Source organism: Pseudophryne corroboree, chromosome 2 (genome assembly GCF_028390025.1).
Source record: "Pseudophryne corroboree isolate aPseCor3 chromosome 2, aPseCor3.hap2, whole genome shotgun sequence".
Classification (NCBI taxonomy): domain Eukaryota; kingdom Metazoa; phylum Chordata; class Amphibia; order Anura; family Myobatrachidae; genus Pseudophryne; species Pseudophryne corroboree.
The window spans coordinates 9,582,654-9,596,546 of record NC_086445.1 but is presented as its reverse complement, the minus strand read 5'-3'; positions in this window follow the sequence as shown (position 1 = coordinate 9,596,546).

Below are 13,893 nucleotides of genomic sequence, written 5' to 3'. Positions count from 1 at the left end.
GGTAACAGGTGATTAGAGATGCAGTCCGGATCCGCACAATGTATATCCCGGTAACAGGTGATGAGAGATGCAGTCCGGATCCGCACAATGTATATCCCGGTAACAGGTGATTAGAGATGCAGTCCGGCTCCCCAGAATGTATATCCCGGTAACAGGTGATTAGAGATGCAGTCCGGCTCCCCACAATGTATATCCCGGTAACAGGTGATTAGAGATGCAGTCCGTCTCCCCACAATGTATATCCCTGTAACAGGTGATCATAAATGCAGTCCGGCTCCCCACAATGTATATCCCTGTAACAGATGATTTGAGATGCAGTCCGGATCAGCACAATGTATATCCCGGTAACAGGTGATTAGAGATGCAGTCCGGATCCGCACAATGTATATCCCGGTAACAGGTGATGAGAGATGCAGTCCGGATCCGCACAATGTATATCCCGGTAACAGGTGATTAGAGATGCAGTCCGGCTCCCCAGAATGTATATCCCGGTAACAGGTGATTAGAGATGCAGTCCGGCTCCCCAGAATGTATATCCCGGTAACAGGTGATTAGAGATGCAGTCCGGATCCGCACAATGTATATCCCGGTAACAGGTGATTAGAGATGCAGTCCGGCTCCCCAGAATGTATATCCCGGTAACAGGTGATTAGAGATGCAGTCCGGCTCCCCAGAATGTATATCCCGGTAACAGGTGATGAGAGATGCAGTCCGGATCCGCACAATGTATATCCCGGTAACAGGTGATTAGAGATGCAGTCCGGCTCCCCACAATGTATATCCCGGTAACAGGTGATTAGAGATGCAGTCCGGCTCCACACAATGTATATCCCTGTAACAGGTGATCATAAATGCAGTCCGGCTCCCCACAATGTATATCCCTGTAACAGATGATTTGAGATGCAGTCCGGATCAGCACAATGTATATCCCGGTAACAGGTGATTAGAGATGCAGTCCGGATCCGCACAATGTATATCCCGGTAACAGGTGATGAGAGATGCAGTCCGGATCCGCACAATGTATATCCCGGTAACAGGTGATTAGAGATGCAGTCCGGCTCCCCAGAATGTATATCCCGGTAACAGGTGATTAGAGATGCAGTCCGGCTCCCCAGAATGTATATCCCGGTAACAGGTGATTAGAGATGCAGTCCGGATCCGCACAATGTATATCCCGGTAACAGGTGATTAGAGATGCAGTCCGGCTCCCCAGAATGTATATCCCGGTAACAGGTGATTAGAGATGCAGTCCGGCTCCCCAGAATGTATATCCCGGTAACAGGTGATGAGAGATGCAGTCCGGATCCGCACAATGTATATCCCGGTAACAGGTGATTAGAGATGCAGTCCGGCTCCCCACAATGTATATGCCGGTAACAGGTGATTAGAGATGCAGTCCGGCTCCACACAATGTATATTCCGGTAACAGGTGATTAGAGATGCAGTCCGGCTCCACACAATGTATATCCCGGTAACAGGAGATTAGAGATGTAGTCCGGCTCCCCACAATGTATATCCCGGTAACAGGTGATTAGAGATGTAGTCCGGATCCGCACAATGTATATCCCGGTAACAGGTGATTAGAGAAGCAGTCCGGATCCGCACAATGTATATCCCGGTAACAGGTGATCAGAGATGCAGTCCGTATCCGCACAATGTATATCCCTGTAACAGGTGATTAGAGATGCAGTCCGGCTCCCCACAGTGTATATCCCGGTAACAGGTGATGAGAGATGCAGTCCGGATCCGCACAATGTATATCCCAGTAACAGGTGATTAGAGATGCAGTCCGGATCCGCAGAATGTATATCCCGGTAACAGGTGATTAGAGATGCAGCCCGGCTCCCCACAATGTATATCCCTGTAACAGGTGATTAGAGATGCAGTCCGGATCCGCACAATGTATATCCCGGTAACAGGTGATTAGAGATGCAGCCCGGCTCCCCACAATGTATATCCCTGTAACAGGTGATTAGAGATGCAGTCCGGATCCGCACAATGTATATCCCGGTAAAAGGTGATTAGAGATGCAGTCCGGATCCGCACAATGTATATCCCGATAACAGGTGATCAGAGATGCAGTCCATATCTGCACAATGTATATCCCAGTAACAGGTGATTAGAGAAGCAGTCCGGCTCCCCAGAATGTATATCCCGGTAACAGGTGATTAGAGAAGCAGTCCGGCTCCCCACAATGTATATCCCGGTAACAGGTGATCAGAGATGCAGTCCGGCTCCGCACAATGTATATCCCAGTAACAGGTGATTAGAGATGCAGTCTGGCTCCCCACAATGTATATCCCTGTAACAGATGATTTGAGATGCAGTCCGGATCAGCACAATGTATATCCCGGTAACAGGTGATTAGAGATGCAGTCCGGATCCGCACAATGTATATCCCGGTAACAGGTGATGAGAGATGCAGTCCGGATCCGCACAATGTATATCCCGGTAACAGGTGATTAGAGATGCAGTCCGGCTCCCCACAATGTATATGCCGGTAACAGGTGATTAGAGATGCAGTCCGGCTCCACACAATGTATATTCCGGTAACAGGTGATTAGAGATGCAGTCCGGCTCCACACAATGTATATCCCGGTAACAGGAGATTAGAGATGTAGTCCGGCTCCCCACAATGTATATCCCGGTAACAGGTGATTAGAGATGTAGTCCGGATCCGCACAATGTATATCCCGGTAACAGGTGATTAGAGAAGCAGTCCGGATCCGCACAATGTATATCCCGGTAACAGGTGATCAGAGATGCAGTCCGTATCCGCACAATGTATATCCCTGTAACAGGTGATTAGAGATGCAGTCCGGCTCCCCACAGTGTATATCCCGGTAACAGGTGATGAGAGATGCAGTCCGGATCCGCACAATGTATATCCCAGTAACAGGTGATTAGAGATGCAGTCCGGATCCGCAGAATGTATATCCCGGTAACAGGTGATTAGAGATGCAGCCCGGCTCCCCACAATGTATATCCCTGTAACAGGTGATTAGAGATGCAGTCCGGATCCGCACAATGTATATCCCGGTAACAGGTGATTAGAGATGCAGCCCGGCTCCCCACAATGTATATCCCTGTAACAGGTGATTAGAGATGCAGTCCGGATCCGCACAATGTATATCCCGGTAAAAGGTGATTAGAGATGCAGTCCGGATCCGCACAATGTATATCCCGATAACAGGTGATCAGAGATGCAGTCCATATCTGCACAATGTATATCCCAGTAACAGGTGATTAGAGAAGCAGTCCGGCTCCCCAGAATGTATATCCCGGTAACAGGTGATTAGAGAAGCAGTCCGGCTCCCCACAATGTATATCCCGGTAACAGGTGATCAGAGATGCAGTCCGGCTCCGCACAATGTATATCCCAGTAACAGGTGATTAGAGATGCAGTCTGGCTCCCCACAATGTATATCCCTGTAACAGATGATTTGAGATGCAGTCCGGATCAGCACAATGTATATCCCGGTAACAGGTGATTAGAGATGCAGTCCGGATCCGCACAATGTATATCCCGGTAACAGGTGATGAGAGATGCAGTCCGGATCCGCACAATGTATATCCCGGTAACAGGTGATTAGAGATGCAGTCCGGCTCCCCACAATGTATATGCCGGTAACAGGTGATTAGAGATGCAGTCCGGCTCCACACAATGTATATTCCGGTAACAGGTGATTAGAGATGCAGTCCGGCTCCACACAATGTATATCCCGGTAACAGGAGATTAGAGATGTAGTCCGGCTCCCCACAATGTATATCCCGGTAACAGGTGATTAGAGATGCAGTCCGGCTCCACACAATGTATATGCCGGTAACAGGTGATTAGAGATGCAGTCCGGCTCCCCACAATGTATATCCCAGTAACAGGTGATTAGAGATGCAGTCCGGATCCGCACAATGTATATCCCGGTAACAGGTGATTAGAGATGCAGTCCGGATCAGCACAATGTATATCCCGGTAACAAGTGATTAGAGATGCAGTCCGGATCCGCACAATGTATATCCCGATAACAGGTGATCAGAGATGCAGTCCATATCTGCACAATGTATATCCCGGTAATAGGTGATTAGAGAAGCAGTCCGGCTCCCCAGAATGTATATCCCGGTAACAGGTGATTAGAGAAGCAGTCCGGATACCCACAGTGTATATCCCGGTAACAGGTGATTAGAGATGCAGTCCGGATCCGCAGAATGTATATCCCGGTAACAGGTGATTAGAGAAGCAGTCCGGCTCCCCACAATGTATATCGCGGTAACAGGTGATTAGAGATGCAGTCCGGCTCCGCACAATGTATATCCCGGTAACAGGTGATTAGAGATGCAGTCCGGCTCCCCACAGTGTATATCCCGGTAACAGGTGATTAGAGATGCAGTCCGGCTCCCCACAATGTATATCTCGGTAACAGGTGACTAGAGATGCAGTCCGGCTCTACACAATGTATATCCCGGTAACAGGTGATTAGAGATGCAGTCCGGCTCTACACAATGTATATCCCGGTAACAGGTGATTAGAGATGCAGTCCGGCTCTACACAATGTATATCTCGGTAACAGGTGATTAGAGATGCAGTCCGGCTCCCCACAATGTATATCCCGGTAACAGGTGATTAGAGATGCAGTCCGGCTCCCCACAATGTATATTCCGGTAACAGGGGATTAGAGATGCAGTCCGGCTCCCCACAATGTATATTCCGGTAACAGGTGATTAGAGATGCAGTCCGGCTCCCCACAATGTATATCCCGGTAACAGGTGATTAGAGAAGCAGTCCGGCTCCGCACAATGTATATCCCGGTAACAGGTGATTAGAGATGCAGTCCAGATCCGCACAATGTATATCCCGGTAATAGGTGATCAGAGATGCAGTCCGGATCAGCACAATGTATATCCCGGTAACAGGTGATTAGAGATGTAGTCCGGATGCGCACAATGTATATCCCGATAACAGGTGATCAGAGATGCAGTCCGGATCAGCACAATGTATATCCCGGTAACAGGTGATTAGAGATGCAGTCCGGATCAGCACAATGTATATCCCGGTAACAGGTGATTAGAGATGTAGTCCGGATCCGCACAATGTGCAGCAAGCCCCTTGCGGGCTCGCTGCGCTCGCCACGCTGCGGGCTCGGTGGCGACCTGCGGTCGCCACGGGATCTATTCCCACTCTATAGGTGTCGTGGACACCCACGAGTGGAAATAGTCCCTATCGGTCGGCATGCCGACCATCGGGAAAGTGAGCCGTCGGGCTTGTGGAGGAGGTCATGTGACTATCGGTCAGCTGACCGGCGGTCACATGAATACCACCCCCTGTAACAGGTGATTAGAGATGCAGTCCGAATCCGCACAATGTATATCCCGGTAACAGGTGATCAGAGATGCAGTCCGGCTCCCCACAATGTATATGCCGGTAACAGGTGATTAGAGATGCAGTCCGGCTCCACACAATGTATATTCCGGTAACAGGTGATTAGAGATGCAGTCCGGCTCCACACAATGTATATCCCGGTAACAGGAGATTAGAGATGTAGTCCGGCTCCCCACAATGTATATCCCGGTAACAGGTGATTAGAGATGCAGTCCGGCTCCACACAATGTATATGCCGGTAACAGGTGATTAGAGATGCAGTCCGGCTCCCCACAATGTATATCCCAGTAACAGGTGATTAGAGATGCAGTCCGGATCCGCACAATGTATATCCCGGTAACAGGTGATTAGAGATGCAGTCCGGATCAGCACAATGTATATCCCGGTAACAAGTGATTAGAGATGCAGTCCGGATCCGCACAATGTATATCCCGATAACAGGTGATCAGAGATGCAGTCCATATCTGCACAATGTATATCCCGGTAATAGGTGATTAGAGAAGCAGTCCGGCTCCCCAGAATGTATATCCCGGTAACAGGTGATTAGAGAAGCAGTCCGGATACCCACAGTGTATATCCCGGTAACAGGTGATTAGAGATGCAGTCCGGCTCCCCACAATGTATATCCCGGTAACAGGTGATTAGAGATGCAGTCCGGCTCCCCACAATGTATATTCCGGTAACAGGGGATTAGAGATGCAGTCCGGCTCCCCACAATGTATATTCCGGTAACAGGTGATTAGAGATGCAGTCCGGCTCCCCACAATGTATATCCCGGTAACAGGTGATTAGAGAAGCAGTCCGGCTCCGCACAATGTATATCCCGGTAACAGGTGATTAGAGATGCAGTCCAGATCCGCACAATGTATATCCCGGTAATAGGTGATCAGAGATGCAGTCCGGATCAGCACAATGTATATCCCGGTAACAGGTGATTAGAGATGTAGTCCGGATGCGCACAATGTATATCCCGATAACAGGTGATCAGAGATGCAGTCCGGATCAGCACAATGTATATCCCGGTAACAGGTGATTAGAGATGCAGTCCGGATCAGCACAATGTATATCCCGGTAACAGGTGATTAGAGATGTAGTCCGGATCCGCACAATGTGCAGCAAGCCCCTTGCGGGCTCGCTGCGCTCGCCACGCTGCGGGCTCGGTGGCGACCTGCGGTCGCCACGGGATCTATTCCCACTCTATAGGTGTCGTGGACACCCACGAGTGGAAATAGTCCCTATCGGTCGGCATGCCGACCATCGGGAAAGTGAGCCGTCGGGCTTGTGGAGGAGGTCATGTGACTATCGGTCAGCTGACCGGCGGTCACATGAATACCACCCCCTGTAACAGGTGATTAGAGATGCAGTCCGAATCCGCACAATGTATATCCCGGTAACAGGTGATCAGAGATGCAGTCCGGCTCCCCACAATGTATATGCCGGTAACAGGTGATTAGAGATGCAGTCCGGCTCCACACAATGTATATTCCGGTAACAGGTGATTAGAGATGCAGTCCGGCTCCACACAATGTATATCCCGGTAACAGGAGATTAGAGATGTAGTCCGGCTCCCCACAATGTATATCCCGGTAACAGGTGATTAGAGATGCAGTCCGGATCCGCACAATGTATATCCCGGTAACAGGTGATTAGAGATGCAGTCCGGATCAGCACAATGTATATCCCGGTAACAAGTGATTAGAGATGCAGTCCGGATCCGCACAATGTATATCCCGATAACAGGTGATCAGAGATGCAGTCCATATCTGCACAATGTATATCCCGGTAATAGGTGATTAGAGAAGCAGTCCGGCTCCCCAGAATGTATATCCCGGTAACAGGTGATTAGAGAAGCAGTCCGGATACCCACAGTGTATATCCCGGTAACAGGTGATTAGAGATGCAGTCCGGATCCGCAGAATGTATATCCCGGTAACAGGTGATTAGAGAAGCAGTCCGGCTCCCCACAATGTATATCGCGGTAACAGGTGATTAGAGATGCAGTCCGGCTCCGCACAATGTATATCCCGGTAACAGGTGATTAGAGATGCAGTCCGGCTCCCCACAGTGTATATCCCGGTAACAGGTGATTAGAGATGCAGTCCGGCTCCCCACAATGTATATCCCGGTAAAAGGTGATCAGAGATGCAGTCCGGATCCACACAATGTATATCCCGGTAACAGGTGATCAGAGATGCAGTCCGGCTCCCCACAATGTATATCCCGGTAACAGGTGATTAGAGATGCAGTCCGGCTCCCCACAATGTATATCCCGGTAACAGGTGATTAGAGATGCAGTCCGGCTCCCCACAATGTATATCCCGGTAACAGGTGATTAGAGATGCAGTCCGGTTCCCCACAATGTGTATCCCGGTAACAGGGGATTAGAGATGCAGTCCGGCTCCCCACAATGTATATTCCGGTAACAGGTGATTAGAGATGCAGTCCGGCTCCCCACAATGTATATCCCGGTAACAGGTGATTAGAGAAGCAGTCCGGCTCCGCACAATGTATATCCCGGTAACAGGTGATTAGAGATGCAGTCCAGATCCGCACAATGTATATCCCGGTAATAGGTGATCAGAGATGCAGTCCGGATCAGCACAATGTATATCCCGGTAACAGGTGATTAGAGATGTAGTCCGGATGCGCACAATGTATATCCCGATAACAGGTGATCAGAGATGCAGTCCGGATCAGCACAATGTATATCCCGGTAACAGGTGATTAGAGATGCAGTCCGGATCAGCACAATGTATATCCCGGTAACAGGTGATTAGAGATGTAGTCCGGATCCGCACAATGTGCAGCAAGCCCCTTGATGGCTCGCTGCGCTCGCCACGCTGCGGGCTCGGTGGCGACCTGTGGTCGCCACGGGATCTATTCCCACTCTATAGGTGTCGTGGACACCCACGAGTGGAAATAGTCCCTATCGGTCGGCATGCCGACCATCGGGAAAGTGAGCCGTCGGGCTTGTGGAGGAGGTCATGTGACTATCGGTCAGCTGACCGGCGGTCACATGAATACCACCCCCTGTAACATGTGATTAGAGATGCAGTCCGAATCCGCACAATGTATATCCCGGTAACAGGTGATCAGAGATGCAGTCCGGCTCCCCACAATGTATATGCCGGTAACAGGTGATTAGAGATGCAGTCCGGCTCCACACAATGTATATCCCGGTAACAGGAGATTAGAGATGTAGTCCGGCTCCCCACAATGTATATCCCGGTAACAGGTGATTAGAGATGCAGTCCGGCTCCACACAATGTATATGCCGGTAACAGGTGATTAGAGATGCAGTCCGGCTCCCCACAATGTATATCCCAGTAACAGGTGATTAGAGATGCAGTCCGGATCCGCACAATGTATATCCCGATAACAGGTGATCAGAGATGCAGTCCATATCTGCACAATGTATATCCCGGTAATAGGTGATTAGAGAAGCAGTCCGGCTCCCCAGAATGTATATCCCGGTAACAGGTGATTAGAGATGCAGTCCGGATCCGCACAATGTATATCCCGGTAACAGGTGATCAGAGATGCAGTCCGTATCCGCACAATGTATATCACTGTAACAGGTGATTAGAGATGCAGTCCGGCTCCCCACAGTGTATATCCCGGTAACAGGTGATTAGAGATGTAGTCCGGATCCGCACAACGTATATCCCGGTAACAGGTGATTAGAGATGTAGTCCGGATCCGCACAATGTATATCCCGGTAACAGGTGATTAGAGATGCAGTCCGGATCCGCACAATGTATATCCCGGTAAAAGGTGATTAGAGATGCAGTCCGGATCCGCACAATGTATATCCCGATAACAGGTGATCAGAGATGCAGTCCATATCTGCACAATGTATGTCCCGGTAATAGGTGATTAGAGAAGCAGTCCGGCTCCCCAGAATGTATATCCCGGTAACAGGTGATTAGAGAAGCAGTCCGGCTCCCCACAATGTATATCCCGGTAACAGGTGATCAGAGATGCAGTCCGGATCCACACAATGTATATCCCGGTAACAGGTGATCAGAGATGCAGTCCGGCTCCCCACAATGTATATCCCGGTAACAGGTGATTAGAGATGCAGTCCGGCTCCCCACAATGAATATCCCGGTAACAGGTGATCAGAGATGCAGTCCGGATCCACACAATGTATATCCCGGTAACAGGTGATCAGAGATGCAGTCCGGCTCCCCACAATGTATATCCCGGTAACAGGTGATTAGAGAAGCAGTCCGGATACCCACAATGTATATCCCGGTAACAGGGGATTAGAGATGCAGTCCGGCTCCACACAATGTATATTCCGGTAACAGGTGATTAGAGAAGCAGTCCGGATACCCACAATGTATATTCCGGTAACAGGTGATTAGAGATGCAGTCCGTCTCCGCACAATGTATATCCCGGTAACAGGTGAACAGAGATGCAGTCCGGCTCCCCACAATGTATATCCCGGTAACAGGTGATCAGAGATGCAGTCCGGATCCACACAATGTATATCCCGGTAACAGGTGATCAGAGATGCAGTCCGGCTCCCCACAATGAATATCCCGGTAACAGGTGATCAGAGATGCAGTCCGGATCCACACAATGTATATCCCAGTAACAGGTGATCAGAGATGCAGTCCGGCTCCCCACAATGTATATCCCGGTAACAGGTGAACAGAGATGCAGTCTTGCTCCCCACAATGTATATACCAGTAACAGGTGATCAGAGATGCTGCCCGGCTCCGCACTATGTATATCCCGGTAACAGGTGATCAGAGATGCAGTCCGGCTCCCCACAATGTATATCCCGGTAACAGGTGATTAGAGATGCAGTCCGGCTCCCCACAGTGTATATCCCAGTAACAGGTGATTAGAGATGCAGTCTGGCTCCCCACAATGTATATCCCGGTAAAAGGTGATCAGAGATGCAGTCCGGATCCACACAATGTATATCCCGGTAACAGGTGATCAGAGATGCAGTCCGGCTCCCCACAATGTATATCCCGGTAACAGGTGATTAGAGATGCAGTCCGGCTCCCCACAATGTATATCCCGGTAACAGGTGATTAGAGATGCAGTCCGGCTCTACACAATGTATATCCCGGTAACAGGTGATTAGAGATGCAGTCCGGCTCCCCACAATGTATATTCCGGTAACAGGGGATTAGAGATGCAGTCCGGCTACCCACAATGTATATTCCGGTAACAGGTGATTAGAGATGCAGTCCGGCTCCCCACAATGTATATCCCGGTAACAGGTGATTAGAGAAGCAGTCCGGCTCCGCACAATGTATATCCCGGTAACAGGTGATTAGAGATGCAGTCCAGATCCGCACAATGTATATCCCGGTAATAGGTGATCAGAGATGCAGTCCGGATCAGCACAATGTATATCCCGGTAACAGGTGATTAGAGATGTAGTCCGGATGCGCACAATGTATATCCCGATAACAGGTGATCAGAGATGCAGTCCGGATCAGCACAATGTATATCCCGGTAACAGGTGATTAGAGATGCAGTCCGGATCAGCACAATGTATATCCCGGTAACAGGTGATTAGAGATGTAGTCCGGATCCGCACAATGTGCAGCAAGCCCCTTGCGGGCTCGCTGCGCTCGCCACGCTGCGGGCTCGGTGGCGACCTGCGGTCGCCACGGGATCTATTCCCACTCTATAGGTGTCGTGGAACCCCCCGGGAGTGGAAATAGTCCCTATCGGTCGGCATGCCGACCATCGGGAAAGTGAGCCGTCGGGCTTGTGGAGGAGGTCATGTGACTATCGGTCAGCTGACCGGCGGTCACATGAATACCACCCCCTGTAACAGGTGATTAGAGATGCAGTCCGAATCCGCACAATGTATATCCCGGTAACAGGTGATCAGAGATGCAGTCCGGCTCCCCACAATGTATATTCCGGTAACAGGTGATTAGAGATGCAGTCCGGCTCCACACAATGTATATCCCGGTAACAGGAGATTAGAGATGTAGTCCGGCTCCCCACAATGTATATCCCGGTAACAGGTGATTAGAGATGCAGTCCGGCTCCACACAATGTATATGCCGGTAACAGGTGATTAGAGATGCAGTCCGGCTCCCCACAATGTATATCCCAGTAACAGGTGATTTGAGATGCAGTCCGGATCCGCACAATGTATATCCCGGTAACAGGTGATTAGAGATGCAGTCCGGATCAGCACAATGTATATCCCGGTAACAAGTGATTAGAGATGCAGTCCGGATCCTCACAATGTATATCCCGATAACAGGTGATCAGAGATGCAGTCCATATCTGCACAATGTATATCCCGGTAATAGGTGATTAGAGAAGCAGTCCGGCTCCCCAGAATGTATATCCCGGTAACAGGTGATTAGAGAAGCAGTCCGGATACCCACAATGTATATCGCGGTAACAGGTGATTAGAGAAGCAGTCCGGCTCCCCACAATGTATATCGCGGTAACAGGTGATTAGAGATGCAGTCCGGCTCCGCACAATGTATATCCCGGTAACAGGTGATTAGAGATGCAGTCCGGCTCCCCACAGTGTATATCCCGGTAACAGGTGATTAGAGATGCAGTCCGGCTCCCCACAATGTATATCCCGGTAAAAGGTGATCAGAGATGCAGTCCGGATCCACACAATGTATATCCCGGTAACAGGTGATCAGATATGCAGTCTGGCTCCCCACAATGTATATCCCGGTAACAGGTGATTAGAGATGCAGTCCGGCTCCCCACAATGTATATCCCGGTAACAGGTGATTAGAGATGCAGTCCGGCTCCCCACAATGTATATCCCGGTAACAGGTGATTAGAGATGCAGTCCGGCTCCCCACAATGTATATCCCGGTAACAGGTGATTAGAGATGCAGTCCGGCTCCCCACAATGTATATCCCGGTAACAGGGGATTAGAGATGCAGTCCGGCTCCCCACAATGTATATTCCGGTAACAGGTGATTAGAGATGCAGTCCGGCTCCCCACAATGTATATCCCGGTAACAGGTGATTAGAGATGCAGTCCAGATCCGCACAATGTATATCCCGGTAATAGGTGATCAGAGATGCAGTCCGGATCAGCACAATGTATATCCCGGTAACAGGTGATTAGAGATGTAGTCCGGATGCGCACAATGTATATCCCGATAACAGGTGATCAGAGATGCAGTCCGGATCAGCACAATGTATATCCCGGTAACAGGTGATTAGAGATGTAGTCCGGATCCGCACAATGTGCAGCAAGCCCCTTGCGGGCTCGCTGCGCTCGCCACGCTGCGGGCTCGGTGGCGACCTGCGGTCGCCACGGGATCTATTCCCACTCTATAGGTGACGTGGACACCCATGAGTGGAAATAGTCCCTATCGGTCGGCATGCCGACCATCGGGAAAGTGAGCCGTCGGGCTTGTGGAGGAGGTCATGTGACTATCGGTCAGCTGACCGGCGGTCACATGAATACCACCCCCTGTAACAGGTGATTAGAGATGCAGTCCGAATCCGCACAATGTATATCCCGGTAACAGGTGATCAGAGATGCAGTCCGGCTCCCCACAATGTATATGCCGGTAACAGGTGATTAGAGATGCAGTCCAGCTCCACACAATGTATATTCCGGTAACAGGTGATTAGAGATGCAGTCCGGCTCCACACAATGTATATCCCGGTAACAGGAGATTAGAGATGTAGTCCGGCTCCCCACAATGTATATCCCGGTAACAGGTGATTAGAGATGCAGTCCGGCTCCGCACAATGTATATGCCGGTAACAGGAGATTAGAGATGTAGTCCGGATGCGCACAATGTATATCCCGATAACAGGTGATCAGAGATGCAGTCCGGATCAGCACAATGTATATCCCGGTAACAGGTGATTAGAGATGCAGTCCGGATCAGCACAATGTATATCCCGGTAACAGGTGATTAGAGATGCAGTCCGGATCAGCACAATGTATATCCCGGTAACAGGTGATTAGAGATGCAGTCCGGATCAGCACAATGTATATCCCGGTAACAGGTGATTAGAGATGTAGTCCGGATCCGCACAATGTGCAGCAAGCCCCTTGCGGGCTCGCTGCGCTCGCCACGCCACGGGATCTATTCCCACTCTATAGGTGTCGTGGACACCCACGAGTGGAAATAGTCACTGTCGGTCGGCATGCCGACCATCGGGAAAGTGAGCCGTCGGGCTTGTAGAGGAGGTCATGTGACTATCGGTCAGCTGACCGGCGGTCACATGAATACCACCCCCTGTAACAGGTGATTAGAGATGCAGTCCGAATCCGCACAATGCATATCCCGGTAACAGGTGATTAGAGATGCAGTCCGGCTCCACACAATGTATATCCCGGTAACAGGTAATTAGAGATGCAGTCCGGCTCCCCACAATGTATATGCCGGTAACAGGTGATTAGAGATGCAGTCCGGCTCCCCACAGTGTATATCCCGGTAACAGGTGATTAGAGATGCAGTCCGGCTACACACAATGTATATCCCGGTAACAGGTGATTAGAGATGCAGTCCGGCTCCCCACAATGTATATCCC